Genomic DNA, 21,392 nt, shown 5'->3' with positions numbered 1-21,392 from the left:
CGAGAGTCACACCATGTGCCTGAGAGCATTGTCCAAATGCTTCTTGAACTCTGTCAGGCTGGTGCTGTGACCACTTCCCTGAGGAGCCTGTTCAGTGCCCACCCACCCTCTGGATGAAGAACTTTTCCTGATATCTGACCTAAACCTCCCCTGACACAACTTCAGGCCATTCTCTTGAGTCCTGTCACTGTCACCACGTAGAAGAAATTAATGCCTGCCCATCTGCTTCCCCTCATAAGGATGAAGACCACAAGGAGGTCTCCCCTCGGTCTCCTCTAAATCTCAAAATGCCTGTTACTGCCAGTAGAAGAGCACTAAACCAGCTTTTATTACCTTGTGGTGGCCATCAACTAGGTAACTTTATAGTTACTTATTTGTATATCTGAGCTTGTAGCTGGCAGTAGAGCAGAGATGAGAATCCAGGTGGTTTAGATTTAAAATTTGGAAAATAAATCACTGGGTTACACTATTGCTGACAAAAATCTGTCTTGATAGTAGTTTTAGACTGCAGCAAGATTTGAACTTAGATTATGGTTAGAAATATCTTCTCTCGATGAGCTTCCTGAGGAGTTGAAGAAAGGTAGAAGATAAGGATTTTAAGCAGCTAGTTGTATAAGGCGCCTATAATTTGAGAAGGGCTGCCAAAAGGACCTGTACTGAAAGGTGACTCCTCATAGTAGTGAGCATGGATAAATGTATTTACTTGAAAGTATCAGAAGGTGAAGGTAAGTGTGGAAAATGATGGAGCAGGCTGATAACCAGTATTGTAGCTTCTGGATGGTGTTTGTTTGGTTTGGGTTTTTTTTCATCCACTGTCCAGTCTTGGACTGACTGTTATCACAAAGCAATACAGAAGTTAGTTTGTATGTGTATTTAAAGAAGATATAAATCACTTGAAAAGCTCCCTCTTCCATAGTTTTTTACTGTGTAGGAGTTCAATAAGTAATTTTGTAGATGGACCAAGTGAACAGATCATTGGGGTTTTATTTTGGGCATTGAAGACATTGGTGGGATTCCTAAGGGTGGCGCTGGAGGGACCTTATCTAATTGGCTGTCAAAGCACCTGCAGCTGCGTTGGATCAGATCAGTATTTGTTACAAATACATTTGATATGATGTACTATTGGAGGAGCAGTTCTTACAGAGCTTATTTCCTGTGAATTGGTAATGGGGAAGAATTTGATCTAGCCACCTGCTCATTTGGAGTTAGGTCATATCCTTGTCCCAGTAAGCTGATGCTGGATGTTATTGCCATCCAGTCTGTCTGCCCCAGGGACTTGCCCTTTGACAGGTCTGCCTTTTAAAGTTCAATGGAATAGATATTTTCTAGCCCCCTTGGGCTGAAGAAATCTCATCATTTGCTGATATCATCAGTCCAACAAGATAACAAGCATCGTTAACAGAATTCACTGTGAAGTGGCACCCATACCTAAGCATGAGACTTTGTAGCTGCTGCTAGTCTTCACTGAAATGATTTGCTTATAGGGAAAGATTTTGATGGAGGCCCAGATTTTTGGTTAGTTTCAGGGTACTAAGTCATTTCATGTGGTCTGGATGACCTGAAGAAATTCTTCTTGTGACTGGCAAGGCTCTAATATAAAACAGAGAGCTGTAGACCTTCTGAAGTGCTCTGTATATATGTATGGTCTCTATGTACATACGTCTCTAACCAGAGTTAATATGTAGAGCTAATATTTCTCTCTTGGCTGAGGTCAAGAAAACATACTTGCCTTTTATTTATTCTTGAACTTTTTACAAAGAGAACAGTCCTGATTCCTGGAGATAAGATTGGTTAAAGTGCTCCTTGGCTGTGAGACGTGAAGACTTGATGAACTTCAACATTCCAGCAGTTTCAGGAATCCAAATCTTAAAAATGAATTATGGCGTTTATGAAACTGGACTAGAGATTTGTTTTCCATTTAAGGAAATAATCTGGAGATCTGAGAAGCACTTTGACCTATATTTCAGTATTCTTCAAAATGCAATTCCTTTTAAAAATATTTTAACTACCAATCCTTCCTGAAAACATAAGTAAAACCATATCTTCTATGATTTTGCTTTTAAGAAATTAAAATCCAATCCTATACTCCTTAGCTGTCTTAGTTTCCAGCAGGTTGGAGTTAGGAAAACAGTGCATGTAATAATGAATAATGTATCGTTGCTTTATGAGTAAGCTCATCAGAAACATGAAGAAGAAAAGCACACGTTATTGTATTGCATTTTTTTACTGTTTTGGGGGGAACAGTTCAACAGCAACTGCAAAAAAAATGAAGACAAATGAGCTATTTCTGTAGTTAGTGACTGCAGAGGAAAAACTATCATACAGAAAATTTGGCTCAAGATGTCATTTCTTCATGGGCCACTATGATTTTCTTTAATTACTTCAATAAGCATTGATACAAAATTCCTTGTGGTAAAGTTTAAATAAATAAATAACCTTTCCTGACTGGACAGTGGTTATGAACAAACTTTTGTACTGTTTTCTCTTAAGTTGATCTAGTTTTGTGATGTTACTTCATGAAAGTTTTAGATTCAGTTAAAAAAAATATTAAAGGTTCTTTTTGTTGATTAGAAAGCTTTGTTGCAGAGCATTTCAGACCTAATATAGCATTTCATATTGCAACTGGGGATAAGAATTGTGCATTCCTTGAGCTTCAGTCATTGCCCCTTTTCACTATCATTCTGGGGATTGTGTTAATGTGATTTCTCAGGGTTTTTTATCTAATTGTGAAGAAAAAGAGTTTTCTATCACCTCTTGGGAAGTTTCATTAGTTCTTCACTGCTTAACTGATTCAATTTCTGTTGACATCTTGCTATTCTAACAAGAAGGAATGTGAACTCAGCCATTTATAACCTTGTCCATTGTCAGGAAGACTGGAGAGATCTCCGCTCTAAGATGAGGCATCTAGGCTCCTGATGCCAGTGTGCAAGTACTCCACATAGTGTGTTTGCTAGAGGTTTGCCTTTCAATAGCCAAATACTCCTGTTCTGTAACTGCAGCTGAAATCCTGCTTCAGTACTCTCTTGCCTGGAGAAGAATCAGAAAAGAAAATAAATTTATTTGAGGAAAAGAAATCCTTGGTGATATACATGGTTTTTCACTGTTTTCTCTTCTCTTTGTGAAGTAGAGGTAAAAATTGTCCCATGATAATACATAAAGTTATCTGAGCTCTCTTAAGCAGAACAAAAACTAGGACTTCATATAAAGACAGGAAGATCTTGAGTGTGGCTTAAGATGATACAGCTCTCTAGGGTTAGAAGTAATCTGTAAGTGCTTTCTAAGTGTAACAGGTTTTGATGTTACATATGTAATGTCTGTAGAGGTGAACTGGTGCTGTTGGAGCTGTTTAGAATTATTGAGATCTGTGTGTGATACATGCACTTTTATGAGATATTTGATTGCTTTTGGCCAATAAAAATGGATCAAGTTTGTTACTATTTAGTTTTGGAAATGCAATGGCAAAATGAACTTAGAGCTATTCAATGATCTTTCAACTATTTAAATTTTATTTCTGTGCAGTTCACATTCAGCACATTTATCCCTTCTGTCAATGTTAATATTCATTACAATTGTTCTTCCTTTATATTCTGTATCAAGCATTTAATTGTTCCCATATACCTGTGTACCTTTGCCAAAGGGTGTTGTGAACACAAAATTTTGAGTTAGTTCAATTGGAAGACTGGAAAGGTGTATGAAAGGACAGCATATATCAAGCATAGAAGGCCCTCTAGTTGGAAATAACTTTTGAAGCTGATGGAGTTTTGAAGAAAAATGTCTTATATGTTAGTCTTGCACATTTATACTCTTTCTTGGTATCCATTTATAACCATTTTGGGATATAGGATACAGTGCTTAAATGGATCTTTAGTCTGAAGCAATGACCTTTCTTATATAATCCTTATAGTAATTAGAGACATGCTTGTTGTTCATTTTGTTATTAGATTTGTTTAAACATGAATGTGTTTTCAAGAACTGAGCCCTGTATGTATCATGAACACCATCTTAAAAGAAAAAAGAGTTAATTGTATGGTTGAGAAGACATGTTTGAATCATTGAGAGGTATCTATAGAGATAGATAGAGGTATGCAGGTCATGTGGCTGTGCAAAGCCACTTGTAAAGGCTAATGCCTTTTCAGACCAGATGCTTTACATGTGGGAGATGCTTGCTTGTATACTTAAAACCCGAATTCAGAGGTTGAAATTTTTAGCTATAAAAGTTTTGTGCAAAATGTGGACTTTTTTCTTCTCCACCTTATTCTGTGTGTGCCTGACCTGTGGGGGTTTTTCCCACTAGGCTTCTATTTAACCATTCCCCATGTCTGAGAGCAGGAGCTGGATAGAAATCACTTTGACTTCCTTGTATCATTCATTAGGCACCACAAAGGTTTCTGCAGAGGCAGTCCTTCCCTTTGTCCTATGTACACATTCACTCTTAGGATCTATTTCTAACTAATTTAAGATCAAATTGACTTATTTGCAGAAAAAAAATTCCCATCAAGTCCAGAACAGATGCTTATCTTCCTGATTGCTGTTTCTGGAAACTAGTTTTGTTTTAAATGAAGGTGAATATGCTGAGAGGAAAGGGTCTAGCATTAGAAAGTTGCAAAAAAAAGTTGGATTCAGTGAAATAAGATTTAACTGATGTTTTGCTGGAAAGTCTGTTGAATCACCTACATCTATGAATCACATTGAAAATTCTCTCCATTATCCAAAATTATTCAGTCTCTTCCTTCTCTAAGTCCATTTAGTGTGCAGTAATCAAGGCTGAACAGCTCCTGTAAGGAGTTCTAAAAGCAATGGTATGATAAGTATAAAAAGACAAAATGTTCTTTGTCCTCATTAAAGATTGTGAGCGGAGTGTTAAATAATATTAATGGCTGGGCTTGTCAGTACTTAACAGTACTTTCCTAGTACAAGTGATTTTATTGATCGATACAGTCTCAATGTAACAGGGCAGATTATTCTACTGATTTTATCGAAACCTTAACTAAGTTTGTTAGTGTACCACATATCCTTAAATAGATCTAGATGATGATGTAGATTAAGAAAAGCAGACCACCATCCATCTTTTTTTGATCGGTTAATAACTTAAATCCATCATTGCTGTGACCAGCTTTTTTAAGATTCTGTTGTGCATACGTGTTTCTTTGGTGGTAAAGATACATAGCTGGGTTTAGATGGCTGTGGATTTTAAAGAAGTGTGCCTGACACATGCAGGATTGCATATTTGTTAAGGGGAAGCAGAAAGCCAAAGAAAACAGGGAAGCAAAATAATTCTGTAGATAATTTAAAGGAGAGGCATTTATTAAAACTGTCTGTCTGTAGAGATTTATGAGGAATGAAAGCATTTTTCAAGCATGCTCAGAAAATTACCTGGTTTGTGTTTTAGGAGTTCAGTTTTTGCTTTTCAACTGTTGTGATTTATGATTAATATTTCTTTTCCTTCATCTTCACTAATCTGTTTGGTTTTGCTGTATAGAATTGTGTTGCATGAACTCTCTAATTTTACTTTTACGTGTTAGAGGTGATCAAAATAAATTTTACTTAGTTAAGCACAGAATTTACGTAAGTAGTTGTGACATGTTTAGAAACCATGTCTAAGTGCTTGTTCTCTTTTCATTATACTGTGTATCATAATGATATTGTATTACACACTTTTGCCCAAGTTAAGATGAACATCAAATTGTACTAATCGTGCATTTCCATACAGTAAGAAATGGTCTCTGTCATGATTGAATATGCTCAGAATAGCTGAAAAACATTTCAAGAGGAGAGAGAAAGAAATTTAAGTTCTCTGTCTAAGTCACAGTCTATGAAAGCAAAACTAGGGATATTAAAACTCAAGTGCTGGCACACTGCTGTAGTCTGTTGATGACTGTTCTAACAGCCATGATTCCTTCTAAAGCCATAAAAAGTATGAGATACTTAATTCATTTAGCCATGATGAAATAAAATGTGGTCACCTTCCTTATCCTGAATGCAGCTCTGATGTGTAGGCAATAAATTTTCTTTTTCCTTAATAGATATTTAATAGATTTGCTTGAGCTCTTTGGGAAAGATGGAGGCGAGTCAAAAAACTTTTGTCAATTCTTGTAAAGTAGGAAGGAGGGAGGGAGCAGTAATTCTTGCAGTCCTATTATCACCACCTGAAGTTTGGTAGAAAGACTCAGGTTTCCCCCATCTTTTTAATCAATCTGTAGTATTTTAAACACATTTTCAATTCCTATTCTGTGCTGTTTTGCATAAGGTAATTCTTATATTTTGGTATACAAATGACTATTGCTTTTTTAAATTGGACTTTCAAAGCAAGTTTAATCTTAATGGCTTTTTCTTCAAGATTTGTCGGTAAAGTTAATGAATTGCTAATAAAGGGATAAACTTATTTTCTACTGAAGGAGTATTTTATTATTGCATGTGTAGTGTAACACACTACGTTTTGTTAAGGTTATTCAGTAGTATACAGCACTAAATTAGAATGTAGTTTAGACCTAGATTGCATTGACTTTATGCAATCTGGTAGTATTCTTCTGCATGCACTCTTTATGTGGGTGAAGATCCGCCATTAACATTCTTTACACATTTATAAATCACACATGAGGGCAGGAGAAAAATGTTCATGAAGAAGTGAATAATTCTTTCTTCACAGCAAGATCTGAATCTGCACATAAGGCACAGGCTGTGTTTGGAGGCCAGAGGAAGAAAACAAAATACGGAATATATGCTGAATAACTGAACCATTTATTATGTGCTTTGGATGAAGAACTCATTCTGGGGGAAAAAGTAGTGTAGGACCATGCTACATATGTAAGCAATGTTAAATAAATCCTTATACATAGGAAAGCTGAATTAAAGCTTGATTCTAGTGTACCATAATAACTTTATTGTCTAACATTGTTTGTATCATTTAACATAGACCTTTCTGAAAAAAACCCCAAACAAAAAAAACCAGCAAGCTGTGGCTAATCACAGGGGTTTACCAGAAATACATTGAAATAAATAAGCAGTAATTCTTGACCTTCTGCTTTCGATGTTGAAAGGAAGGAGCAGTGGAACAGAAAAATTCTTCGCAAGAAGGAGTGCTAAGCAAAATACGAGAGCTAGTCTATCAGTAGCTAAGAGAGGTGAGCAGAGGAAGAGACGAGTAGTCTTCCTCAGATACGTTGTGGAAGGATGGTCAGTGAGCCTTTTCCTTTGGTTCTGCAGTAAATTGAATGTTCCTGCATTAGACATAATTCCCGTGTGTGTGTGTATGCTGCCTTTTCTTGGCATTTATGCAGTCTTACATGACTCCTTTCTGAAAGATGTTGTAGGATTTCAGAGTGAACTAAGGGGGGAAGGTCCTGTGGTCATGGGTAGCTTAGGAGAATTACAAATGCTTGTTATCTTCTCTAACATTGTCTATCTCTACCCACATCACTATTGATTGTCTTTTTTTTTTTTTACCTGCTTGTTGTCTCTGTTGTCCAAATATAATATAGATTTAGTTAAGTGTAAAAAAGCTCATTTTACACTAAACCCATTCACTGCAGAATTTTTTGACTGAGATAGGCTTGGATTTCTGTGCAGGTACATTTGCAAATAAATACACATTACTGAATGATGCCTAAATTTATAACTCTGATACAGATTTTTCCTGTCGACTTAGAAAAGGTTAAAATAAGAAACTTCCAGGGTTACTTATGATAAAAACTGTGAATTATATATAAGAAAATTTTCAAGAAGTATTGATGTAAAAATGGAGGCTCATGGTGCAGTTTCTTCTTTTAAATTTCTCATAATTATCATTGTCTTTATCTAATATACTTTTTCTTCTGTAGATGAAAAAAGTTTGCAGAAACAAAGCGTGAAGCAGAAGTAGAACCTTTAATTTCATTAGGCATGTTGTAACTGGCGAAGATTAATGTATATATCTCTTGCTAATTCTTTTCAATTACTCAGTTCATATAAATTCCCAAACCTTGTTAATTATGCTGAAGTCAGGTGGTAATTTTTAACAGTGTTTTCACAGCAAGGGAATTTTCCTGGTCTAACCTTGCCCTCCTGTAGAAACTCTCAGCAGATTAGGCATTCTGACTCTAGTCCATTCGTTTTCAGCACAAGCCTAATTGCTGCCGACTGCCTGCCACAGGTACCCTGGTTATTGTACATTTAAGGGATGTAGGTTCTTCTGAGAACAAATAAGGAAAGATTAATTGTTTGTTTTGTTTCATCCCAAGAGAAATGTGGGAGCTTAATCAAGAAAAATAATTTCTTCTGTTGATTTGGCTTATTTGTGGAAAGGGATAATTGTATAGAGGCAGGCATAGAGCTATGCATTTTGAAAGAAATTTTGCCATTTACCTACTTGGGAGGCAAAGATACAGCAAAATGAATGTAACAGAGCATTGGAATTGATGGGGATGGTTCACATTTCTCATAGTAAGTAATTTGGCTGCTGGGCTTTTATTTGAACCAATATTGCTAGGTGGTGTTGTCATTTGTTTTGTCTGCTTCTTTGGATATCTAATCAAGGAGACAATAGTAGGGGGAAAAACGCTTTTCCAAATTGTCCTTAATTGCTAGAGCACGAAGTGAGCTAAGCACTCAGGTATTTCCAATTAAAGAACTTGTTTCCAGCAAGCACCATTAAATCTATCTTTCCCAATCTGATAAATAAGCTATCAAAGAGTGGAACAGATTAATTGAGAGCAATTAGTTCAAAGCTCAGTATAGCAGTTAGAGTGAACCAACATTATCAATGAATGCAAATTTTTCGTAAAGCAGTAAGAAGCACTGATGCAACAAAACAGTGTTGAGAGCACAAAGGAAAATTTTATCTGTGATATAGAAATAAAAGACGTGGGAAATCACCGATCCTAAAATTCAGAACCATCACAAGATTTATTCCACTTGCATCTAAAGCATAAGAAAACCCTGCATATACTACAACCTTCTGTTTGTAGACACAGTAATCTCCAAGTGTGCATTGCTTATGTTAATAATCAGTAACCCCTGTGTTTGGTAGAGACTTAGCCTAAACACTCTATTTTGATTCCCCTTTAGTACAGGTATGTGTTCCTGTATATCTATACCTTTTGGATGGGTGTTCCTTTCTTCCAGCTGCCTGTGCATGCCAAATTGCATTGATTCACATGGTGTAAACATCATTCTGCATGTGGGTGCTCTGGATATTTCTCTTAATGATGAAACGTAGAAAAAGCACCTGGATGCTCTCCTTAAGTGCCAGCCTTTTGCCTTTTGACAGCACACACATCTGTCACCTTAGATTTTGAAATAAACTTAGAGGCTTTGAATATTAATATGTTCAAAAAAGGTATTAAAAAAACAAACAAAAAACGTTTGTTCACTTGTTGATAAGTGTTGCATATATTCTGCTTTGGAGTAATGTACTCCAACAAGAAGAAGGCACATGAAACAGACTAATCTCTAAGTCAGTTTTTACAGAACTACCTTGGCTAGGTAAGTTATATTGCTACTCTGTGAGTTGGCATCGTTCACATAAATTGATAGCACAAACATACCAGCTGCCAACTTTTAAAACTGCTCTCTTTGAGCATCAGTTTGTATGGTGCATCTCTGGCCTTTACAGCAGCAATGTGGCTGGAGTCTGCTTTTGCAGTATTACAGTTTTAAAATGGTTGGATAAAAACCTTATTTCTTATGCTGTTGCAACCCACTGGGTACGTCTATTCTAGGAAAATGAAAAGGTCAGTGATAACTTTCCCAATAAAACCTTCTGAGAAAATGTCATTCCAGTTATGTGTGTCTGACTGGGAGAGTTCATAATCCATTTTTTGAGCTTCATATTTTTTTATTTCTGGAATATCATCATCATTAGAGAAATTCAGCATTCATAACCATAATAGTATCGTGTCATATCAGCTCATGAAGTGATGGTAACAGACATGCTTTAACAAACACAGGAGTAAGATCACAGTTGTATTAAGAGTAACTATGGTTTTGTGAGCAGCTTACCTATAATGTTGGCTTCTGAAAAATATTCAGAATATCTCCAAGAAATCATGAGGAAATTAGACTAGTTTCTTCAGATGTCAAAGCATCCAGATCTTCAAGTGTGCTTTTCAGTATGGAGTCCAGCTCTCACACATAGTTCTGTGGGAAAGGTTCCTAATATAACACACATTAAAGAAAAACACTCATAAAGCCACAGGAGATTATGGAGCAACAAAGAACATGCACAGAATTTAGACTCTACAGTCTTGTAAACAGCAGCATTTAAGCAGCCGTCTCCACATTATCCCATCAGATGTTTCTCTGTGTATTTGGACTCAGACAAGGTCATGCGGTGATATGTGCTAATAGTTTTGAACAGCAGCAGTTGTATAACTTCACAATTAAGAAGCAATTTGTGTTTCTGTAATGATATTGTATTTAAATGCCATGCAGTAGTGCTTACCTGCTTTACAGGGGGATTTTTTTATAATTAATCAAATTCAGGCAAGTTTAATTATGTGACCTGAATTAGTTATCCAGCTTTAAGTGCTGGAATCACAAGGACATGTACTGCAAGAGTGAGTTACCACAAGATACTGGGGTCTTTTTGTAGTATTGGAAATAAAGATTAGTGGGTTTTATGACAAAGTTGCCCTGTAATGATGTAGGAGGCTCTTAATAACTGTGGTTCAATGTAGATACTCAGGAACTGTATTATTAATGTAAAAGTACAGACAACATGACATTACAGTGAAGAGGTCCAGCAGCCAGGCTTGACACATCAACCCAAATTTTAAGTGGCAAAAAAAACTCCAAAAATAATCCAAATTTTTCTAGTTTGTCAATTATTTTTGCCCAGTTTTACAAAGCAGTGATGTTCACCCCAAGGATGTCAGAGAGAACTCTATCATCAGACAAGACTGATGGATTTGTTACTGTGTGTATGAAGACATGAAAATTATTTTCCCTATAGTATATTTACCAGTTATAACCACCATATTATCCTTTTTATATCTATAGCAGATTCTTTCAACTTCAGATTCTTTCAGTTCTCCATCTTCCAACCTTTTCTTGTTTTGTTTTTTTCCCCTGAAACTTAATTTTGTCCCTTTGACTGGTTTATTCAATCTACATATCTTTCACAGTATTGTTTTCTGATGATCATGTACTGAAGGTCATCTCTGTGGCCAGTCAACAGACAATGCAAGTTTTTTGTAGATTTCAGTTCTACTATAAATCCTTTCTGAACCCTTAGGCTACATCCACATCTGATGGCATACTCACTTTTATTTGCTCATTGTGGAGTCTAGAGTCTGATTAAGCTCTCTGTACTGCTGTATATAGTACTGTTCCGCCTTTTCATTGATGCACCAAGAAATGTGACTTAAATAACAATTATACCTAGCTTCAGATACTAAAGCTTTCTTGTAAGGTAAACCAGACCTTTCGGAAAAAGAATAACCATTGGGAAGAAGAGGTGCAACACAGCGTTTTTATGAATTCTTCTTGTGTGGGAAACATGGAGACCAAATATTTGTGCCAAAGTGAGTAATAGAAATAAGGAAGATTGCTGTCTAAAAGGCCAGAATATATGATTCATTAATCATATATTATGATTAATTGAGTGATACTCAATTTCAACCTAATTTGTGGAGTTTACTGACCATAATTAAGTAGGTCTCTGGTTGCTGAGTGAGGAACATCAAGTAATTGCTAAGTGTGAATATATCAAAAATAAGGGATTTATAGAGAACATCTGGGCATTCTTGCAGCATTCTAATGTTATGATAATTTTTAACAGAAATATAGATAGCTCTTCTGGTTCTGTTAGCAGGCTAAATTGCAATATTTTTTCTCCATTTTGGAGAAGTCATCCCTCTTTCAATAACAAGAATGTGGAGAATTTTTAGCCAAATCAGAACATTGTCCACAGAATTGCTATGGTGTGACAAATGCAGCCTTCCAGCTGATGCTGCTTGTCTGCCAGAAAAAGTAAATAAGCATTCACTGACCAAGTTAGGATGGTCTCTTTTCACAAATAATTGCATCGTTCCTCACCTTTATCAAGGACTCCCTTGCTGGTGAGTTTTGGGAGGGACAAGTGTCAAGAAACAGAGCCATAATGAAGTACCTGCGATTGAGCAAGGATTACATTGCTCTGTTAATTCTGTAAAAACTTGTCAGTTTGCCACCCAAATAAATGCCTAGACTGCGTAAAACATGGAGCAGAGTGACCTCTAGAAGAAAAATCAATGGCAATTCATATTTCATATGTCTATAATTGCTTGTGAGAGCATGGCAGCAGTTTGTTTATAGAACAGCTTGTTCTACCAGGGATTGTTTCCTGACTTTTTCTTCTTTCCAGTGGTGATGCCTCTCATGGACTGTGAATCACAGCTAGACACAGCAGTAGACAAGTTTTATTGGTGGTGATTTTTTATTATTGTTTTCACATTACTGTCTTCAGAATTGCTGCAATGTGTTCTGTTTCAACCAGTGCACTAATCTATAGTTACATGTAAATCGTGTTCACAACTGTTTCCTTGAAAGACTCATGAAGCTGTTTTTTATCTTCTTTTTAGTAGGCAAGGCTTTATCCTCCATGAAGTTATCCATTTGCTAGTATTTTAGCCATCAAACTGATTCCATTGTATGGCCATCATTTTTAGGCAATTTGTCAGAGAAGCAAGGCATTCTCACAGTCTGCTAATTTAAAGACAGAATTTTGAAAATATCTTTTTTCTCCCCGCTGCTTTGCTTTGGTTTTTTTGGTTTTGGTTTTTTGGATTTTTGTTTGTTTGTTTGTTTGTTTTTTGGTTTGGTTTTTTTTTTTGGTTTGTTGGGGTTTTTTTTGAGAAGCTCTTGTAAGATTTGTATCCCCACTGAGGACCGAGATGTCATAGGGATAGAGAAAATGCCGCTCACTTTATGGATTACTGTTAGGTCAACAAAACTTTGGCAGCATTGATTAACTTGACAGTGAGTACAGCAGTACATTTATCACTTATGGCTGTGCTGTAGAAAATCTAATAAGAGGCAAACAATTCCCTTTAGAGCAGTAACAGGTTCACTGTGGCTAACGGTGCATGCACTGGAAATTTCTGACTTTAAATTATACCCTTGCTGCTAGTTGGGTCATTGACTCCAAGCTACTGCACTTTCACTACTATGTTCTGTATTATTAATTTGATCAGAATTGTTTTGGCTTCTGTAAAAGTGTTCAAGCCATATATTGAAGTTCATATAAACTCATAAGCATGAGGAAGGGATGCAGGAGGAGCATGATCCAAGCTACATTATATAGAAGGGGTAGTTGCCTGTTACTACTACAAATGTTTGGGGTCTTACAAGGTTATAAAAGAAAAATTTTGAACTGTTGCTTACAAACATGCCTCTAATTCACAGATTTAAATAAATCCCAAACCCAAATCTATCTTACATTTAATAAGTTTCATTGATTGGTCAGAAGGACTTTTTCCACATGTGCAAATATGTTCTTTTTAAATTGCCAGTAATTACCTTAAAAATTCTATGTAAGTTGATTTACAGATAAGTTCTTCCAGTTGCCTTCTTCTTGCAAAAATTATGAGAACTGAGATGCTAAGAAGATTTTTTTTTGCCTTTGCTGTGTAGAAGCGCCACTGCTTGACTACAAGTTAGTGTTTGGCTATAATCTTATAGTGAAATTGGGTTTTTTTCAGTATTTCTTGGTTTCACTTTAATAAAACTTTTCTCAAAATCTATGACCAGTGCACTGGAAAATGTCTTTGCATTGCAAATATTTTAAAAAATCAAGTTTTGGGGGGTTTGTGGTTTTTTTAAAAACGTTTTGTACTGATGAGGTCTCTTAAGTGGAAGCCCTACATAAGATATGATCCTACAGAAGAATATCAAGCTTTTTTGCAGTTCAGATAACCAAAAGAATGTAAAGGCCATATACGCAAGTAATTGTGTTTCTAGAAACATTCAGGAAAGAAGATTGAAGAAAATTCTGTATTAAGTGCAGATCAGAATATAGAGTGTGCAGCTTAATTTGTGGCTTTGTGATATAATCTGCAAAATTGCTGTTCAAATGAGAGAGTAGTAGTTTTAATTTTTTTTGTAAATATTAGGATATATGGTACACTAGAGTAGAGATCTAGTTGCCGGTAGCAACTGTTAGTTCAAGTATTTTAAGTTATTTTAGGAAACTGTTTAAATTGGAGGTTTTGTTCTGCAGTATCTGTAAAAATGATGTTGTTTTCTTTGTTGGGAGAGAAGTATTCTACTTGAATCAATTGTCAGGAGGCTTAATGTAATAAGGCAGTTTGTGGTCTGACTAAAAGAAACACTGTGCAAAAGAATTCCCATACCAGTTTGTTTTTAACAGAAAAACTGAGTTCACCTGAACCATAAATACATTGAAAACTGAGGCTTAATAAGGTAGAGCAGGAAGGAAGAGGGATTGTTGTCCAAAGTATGTCTTGTAATGACTACAATTTAACCAAAAATCTGTGTTAATGATAGTGAATGAAGCTCTATCAACAGTGTAACAGCAGAGCCTTTGCAAGAAATGATCAAGCAAGTTGACATTAGAAGCCTTTGCATAGTTAGGGGGAAAATACAATTAAAATAGTGGCTCTCCTTTCCTTTTTTTTTTTTTTTTAATTTCCAGGATAGAAGTTGTGTTTCTCACTCTCTTATTGCATTTTATAGATAACAAGACACATTTCCACACTTTCTCCTGGGTTTGTACAATAAAGGAGTTACCCTACTGGCTGCCTTACTGAACAGAGACCTGGTATTGATTACCTATCACACTGGCATCAGAACTACTCTTAGGATTCAATTTTTTTGTTGTTTTGCATATTTTATTGATCAAAAGTGGTAAATGAGCATCAAGCGTGCAAGAAGACGATGAATTGTTTACTTGCATAAAATAACCTTTCAATAAGGGAAGATGCATTGCTCACACTTTTGGTGCTGTTCTGCTGCCCGAAGCAGATGGCATTCAGCTGCTATTGATTTGCTCCTATAGTTACAGAGCAGCATGTAACAAGGCATGCTCATTTCTCTGAAAGAGAGGTGAGGTTTTTTGCCAGGGTGGCAGGAGTGAAAAAGGAAGGATGGGGGGTTTTGAGGATTGTTTTGGGGTTGTAGGGTTTTTTTCAAGAAAAAACAAGAAAAATGTTGAAGCCCTGTGCAAATGAAAAGCAGGATTTCTGTGTTTGCAGAGGAAGGGAGTTACTTTGTCCAGTTCTAGCACTTCTGGTGACATTAATTCCTGATGCAGATTGAATCCATGAGCAAGCATACTTAGGATTTTTGAAATAGGCAGAATTTAGTGTCATGAGCTCTACACCACAAGTCTTAACTGCTATGTTTTTTTATTTATTCATGTTTTGTCTTACCTGTGTAAAGACCGTTGATTCATTAGCAAGACAAAATCATACTGCAATATGCTGGGCTTGATTCTGCAAGCAGTTAATTTCACTGAAGAATGCAGAATTTAATAATTTTTTGCTGGACCTCTCCTGTAATGGAGGACACACATACATGACAAAGTCAGCTTTCTCTGAAAATTTATATGGAAGGCTATTTAATGCAGAATTTTGGCATGAACAAGATGTCGAATTCTTTGGCAGATTTTAACAAAATGCAGATATGTGATAGAAGAGAGTGTCAACAAATAGAGTATAGGCATGTTGTAAGACAACACATTTTAGTTAATTTGTAGTCTTATTCCTGAAAGAGTAGTTCAGTGGGTGCTACTGAGCAGCAGAGTACAGTCCTTGATCAATCTGTTTTAACACAGAAATAACCCATCTGTCAAGATCCACAAGTGTTGTAGCATGAGAGTTAGACTCTTGGTGACAAAACTGGGCCATTTAAGTGTTTTGACAGCACATATTAAAGCCTTTCTTGCCCACCTGATTGTTTTGCAGTGACTTACTGCTGGAAATGTGTACTGTTGCTTTTGGACAGTCTTGAGCATCTTCCTGTTCTTATTTAGGAAAATAAAATTAAATTATTTACCCCACTGTGACTGCTCTACTGTCCTCCATTTACTTTATATTGTGTTTCTTTTTAATAAAAATAATGACTGAGTTACGACCCTTGGGAAAACATTGTCACAGCATAGTTAGTAGCTAGTTATTTATCAAGAATTTAATTTAAACATGCATGTTAGTATCTGTTGAAAAATGTCCTACTTCATCTATTCAAATTTCTCTTCTCTGACATTGATGTCAATTTGCTTGTGTAATTTATGAAATGCTGTCTAAGCTTTTTTAATATCCATATGGTTATGTGTCACTACATCTTGACCATTTTTTATGCTGCTTCTATAGCATAAGCAGGCAAAAAGACATTGTCTGAATCTTTGACGTTAACCTGTTGGTTCCAATACAGAGTAGACATTTCTTATGAGTGTTTTTCAAAGCAAACCTTTGTGATTTTTTCAGAAAACAGATGCTTTTTAATCAACAGCTAATGCTGTGAGCACAGCACTTATCACATTGTTCCAAGTTGATCTAGTCTTGCTCTGTGGGGCTAAGGAAATGTTTTAAACATAAGAATGTTTACAAACAGAAGTTAATGTAATAGAACATGGATAAGTCTGTGTTTTAAAACAGAGTTTTCTCTTGCTACAAGGAAGCCCTTTGCTTTCACAAATTTCAACCAATACATTCATATTCTTGTTCTATACCTGTTGTCTATCTGTACTGTTATAACTGTCTCCAGTTTTCTTCATTTTCTCCATTTCTGAGTTTGTCAGTGGTCAAAACATACTTTGTGCTTCTTTGCCATTGTGTAAGCAACCACCTCCTCAAGTACAGAATCAAGATACCGAAGCAAATTGTTAATGTATTAACTATTCTGGGGAAAAAAAACCCAGCCAAAAAAACCAGTCCCACATACAGATTTTTACATTTCTTTTGATGATAAAGGTAAGTAAATGTCTTGCAAACACAACATGTATTTTCTTGTTAAGCTGATTAAAATTTAAGTAAGCTTCCGAGTTTTTAAAATAAAGCTTGCCAATTTCCTTGCAGCTACACTTCCAATGCTACAAAATAGCTTAGAGTATTTATTCAACATTGTATTTTGTGCTGAAAGAGCTACCAACACTCAAAACTAACAAACAAAACCCAAAAAACCCCACCATATAAATCTAAATATATTTTGTCAGCTATGTTACCCCTGCTTTACCTCTGCAAAAATGGCACAATTGAGTTCATTAACCCCAGGTGCAGTGAATTCCCTGGGCTTTCTACATTCTCTTGTTTGGGCATCAGAGTGGGTACCTGCTGCTTAGTCTAATTAGTTTCAAAGGGAATGTAGAATCATTTCTCAAGAGTTTACTCTGACCCAAAACATCTGACAAGAAATGTCAGAGAGACAAAATAAGAAGTTATTGTAGAGTTGAATAGCATTTTTGTTACAGTATCTGGTGGAAACAGTGCAGACAAGGAAACCATGCTCAGATGACTTCTAAATTTTTGATCTGACATTTGCATGAAATTGTCATTCTTGTGGAAAGCAAGACTTGTTTTCATAGATAAGTTCCTCAGACCTTATCAAACATCTGTCTCTTGCCTTGTTCTCAGCAAAGCCAGCAAAATGAGTTAGAGCTGTGGGAGACTTCTTGAAGCTAAAAAGAAGTGAAAATGCTATTACAGCCATCAGCAACTCACTCCCCCAATCACTAATGGTCATTCTAAAGTCCATCATTGTTTTGTTACATTTTTTCCAATAGGCATCACTCAGAGCTGTGTTCTCCTAACCTCTCTTGTAACAACTTACTTATGTAAGGATCTTGTAGCAATTTATTTATCTTTGCTGAGTTTGCCTTAAGACCTTTGGTTGGGGGGTGCAGGTTGTCAAAAGCCTTTTGGAAATGAAAGTAGGTTCTATCCTTTTAGGAGTTGCAGTAAGTATTGAAACAGAGTCTCTTTCCTCTGTTGTAATATCTAGTCAGTAACCATCTAACCAAAGTCTCTGTTTCAATCACAGCAGTTCTGTGATATGTTTCCATTCAGATGTCTTTATCCTTGTTCCAAATAATTCTACTCCTTATTGTGGGGTAACTTCCCTGGTACAGGCATATCACTTTATTAATAGTTATTAATATTAGTTCTCTCATGGTACTCTATTGTCATTATTATTATTGTTGTTGTTGTTGTTTTTGTTATCATCATCATCATCTTTACTATTATTGCAATTTTTTTAGTTGTCTGGTTCTAAAGGAGCTATAAACAATATATTATACACCACTGTTAATCAGAAAATGAATAAGGAGGAATACTGTGCTCCTGCAGACTTGTTACTGTAACAAGCAAGTAATTTCTGTGTGTTTTATTACCTCAATGAGAGAAATGCTTGATGAGGAGTCAAACAAAAAAAAAGGGAAAGTGGAAGTATATGCTGAGTATTCTGATTTCAAATCTTGACAGTGATGAATGCTGATGGCTTCACAATGGCTGCTCATGTTGTGGATGGAAATACTCTTTGCTGGACAGCCAGGCCCAGAGAGTGGAGGTGAATGGATTTACATCCAGCTCGTGGCCAGTCACAAGTGCTGTTCTCCAGGGCTCAGTGTTGGGGACAGCCCTGTTTAAAATCTTTATCATGGTCTGGATGAGGGGATCAAGTGCACCCTCTGTCAGTTTGCAGATGGCACTAAACTGGGCAGGAGTGTTGATCTGCTGAGGGTTGGAAGGCTCTGCAGAGGGATCTGGATAGGCTGGATTGATGGGGCAAGGCCAACTGGGTGAGGGTCAATAAGGCGAAGAGCTGTGTCCTGCCCTTGCATCCTAACAGCCCCCTGCACTGCTACAGGCTGGGGGCAGAGTGGCTGGGCAGAAGGGAAGCTGCCCAGCAGAAAAGGACCTGGAGGTGCTGGTTGACAGTGGCTGAACATGAGCCAGCTGTGCCCAGGTGGCCAGAAAGGTCAATGGCATCCTGGCCTGTATCAGCAATAGTGTGGCCAGCAGGACCAGGGCAGTGATTGTAATCAGAACTGGTGAGGCCACACCTTGAATCCTGGGTTCAGATCTGGGCCCTTCAGTTCAGGAAGGGCATTGAGGTGCTGGAGCATGTCCAGGGAAGGGCAGTGGAGCTGGGGAAGGGTCTGGAGCACAAGTCCTGTGGGGAGAAGCTGAGGGAGCTGGGAGTGTTTAGCCTGGAGAAAACTATTCTCAGGGGGGATCTTATCTCTCTCTGCAGCTACATGAAAGGAGGTTGAGGCAGAGTGAAGGTTGGTCTCTTCTCTCAGGTAAGAAGTGGCAGGATGAGAGGAAATGGCCTCTGGTTGGGCCAGGGGAGGTTGAGATCAGATGTGAGGGAAAATTCCTTCAAGGAACAGGTTGTCAAGCATTGGAACAGTCTGTCCAGGCAACTAGTTGAATCACCATCCCTGGAGGTATTTAAAAGACATATAGACATATAGTCCCTTTACTTAGGGACTTGATTTAGTGATGAATTTGGCAGTACTGGCTTAAGGGTGGATCTTAAAGACCTTTTCCCATCTAAATGATCCTACAATTCTAAGAAAGAGTTGTCACACACTAAGAAGACAGGAATGTACACTAAACCCTGATATTTAGAGGAAGAAGGTTAGGACTTGACATTTTCACCTTTAAGTAGATTATGTATTTATGATAGTATTTAATTACCTGATCAGATCCTGTTGCAGGGTATTGCTTCTTTTTCCCATGCAACTTTCTCCCTGATGCACAAGGATCACCATAGAAGGAGGGCAGTACCTGACTGACAGAAAACAAAAACCTATTGATTTTGAAATTTTCCAGGTGTTGTAGTTTGTAACTACATTTCTTCCACTTAACTACATTTCTTCCACTTCTTCTTCCCTTTCTTTTTCTTTTTTTTTCTATTTGTCTTATTGGTCTCTATCCTTAATGTTTCTCAAAATGTAATTTTTAGATAATTGGTGTCTCATAAGGCTGTGGTAGTGGACTGCAGAAACATCCTGAACAGGGAAAATGCATGAGTTTCTAGTGACATGAATTGTGCTACGTGCAGTTCTCGTGGCTGATTTGTACTTGGAGTGTTTTATGAGGAAATTCTCGCATTCACCAGTGGCTGTGTTGGTCTGAGGGGTTCTGTAAGAGGTCTCAGATGGTGCCTGTCTCAGGTGAGCGTCCTGGTGCTCCATGGCACTGCCTGTTGGAGCTTTCCCTGGCAGAGGGCGAGGTAAATGAGGCACCTTGCTTTCCCTGAATGTTCAGTGGTTTTTTCACTATAGCATATTTGTGTTTAGTTCTTTTAAGCTTTTAGAAAACAGTACTGCAATCTACTGTGTATTGTGGTGGTAAATGTGGTTGCTTTTTTACAAGCCTTCTTCCCCTGTACTCTTGAGAAGACTTTTTCAAACCTGACTACCTAATTTCTGTATCTTCCTACAATGTGTAATTTCTGGATTGATTGATATATATATTATTATCTAAGGTATTCCTGCACCTGTTTGTCATCACCACCAGTATTGACATCGTCTTAATTACTTGTTAATTTTTCATGATCCTAGTGGCCCATTGACTTCTGAAAAATACTTCAATTTAGGCATTTTGAAATCAGCATCTAATTTTGTGTCTGTCATTAATGGATCTACTCACTCTTTGTATTACTTTTTCCTGTTACTTATTTTTAAAAGCCTTTCTTGTTCCTGCTAAGTTTTTATAATATCATTAACTTGGCCTGCCCTTCTGCTTCTTTTCCTTTTGCTCTGTTGATTTTTTCATTTGTCATCCAGCTTTGTCTTAACCTCCAGTCCTTTGAGCAGTGTCTCAGGAAATTATATTGACCGCTTCCTTTCATTTTTATTTTTCAAAGGAACTGTTCTTGCACTTTGTTTCTAATCTTTCAAGGACTAGTCTCCTGTTTCACTGAAGAAAAGTTCACTGTTTGCTCCCACTAAATTATGTTCCCAGTTTTCCAAAAAAAAAATTCAATATTTTATTTTTTACATCAAATGGGTTGTATTTGTAGACTTAACTACAAGTCTATCTGCTCTGCACTTAGTAGTTAAATATTAATTGGAACAGTAACTGTGTTTTTAACTAGCTTTCTAATTAAAGTGCTCTCTACCTTAAGACCTATGTGGCAGTATTTTTAATCAAAATGAGTTAACTGCTTTGCAGTGTAAGTTATAGACACTGTCATGAAGTTCTGCATACACATTTTCAGTGATGATCCAGTAGTCGTTTAACCTGTTGGCCTCCCCTTTCATCTAATTTATCCTTTGCATAGCTTGAGATTACTATGATAGATAGATTTGTCACTCATGAGATATCGGGGGAGTTTTAAGCTCCCTGGACGTATCCTCCAGTCTTGAGGTTCATACGTGCAATTCCCCTTTGTCCTCCTTTTTTTTAACTTTTGTGACTTTGCATTATCTTTCAGATAGTTCAGTTGGAACTTCTGGATCTTCATTGGATGTA

General features: G+C 36.8%; 1 protein-coding gene and 1 long non-coding RNA gene across 5 annotated transcripts in view; one reads left to right on the top strand and one right to left on the bottom strand.

Moving 5' to 3' along the window:
- The window catches only part of SNX24 (sorting nexin 24), an 89,018-nt gene that overhangs the window by 55,248 nt on the left and 12,378 nt on the right, over nt 1–21,392 (top strand). The gene's annotated exons all lie outside the window — the stretch shown is intronic.
- On the bottom strand, nt 126–20,132 carry LOC109144863. The gene is made up of 4 exons (XR_002045862.2): nt 19,611–20,132; nt 15,345–15,467; nt 9,976–10,128; nt 126–3,027 (listed from the first exon to the last, which is right to left on the bottom strand). It is a non-coding gene; the product is annotated as an uncharacterized LOC109144863 (long non-coding RNA).

Source organism: Corvus cornix, chromosome Z (genome assembly GCF_000738735.6).
Source record: "Corvus cornix cornix isolate S_Up_H32 chromosome Z, ASM73873v5, whole genome shotgun sequence".
Taxonomy (NCBI): domain Eukaryota; kingdom Metazoa; phylum Chordata; class Aves; order Passeriformes; family Corvidae; genus Corvus; species Corvus cornix.
Note: the sequence above shows the minus strand (reverse complement) of the source record. Positions and strands in the feature narration are given on the sequence as shown.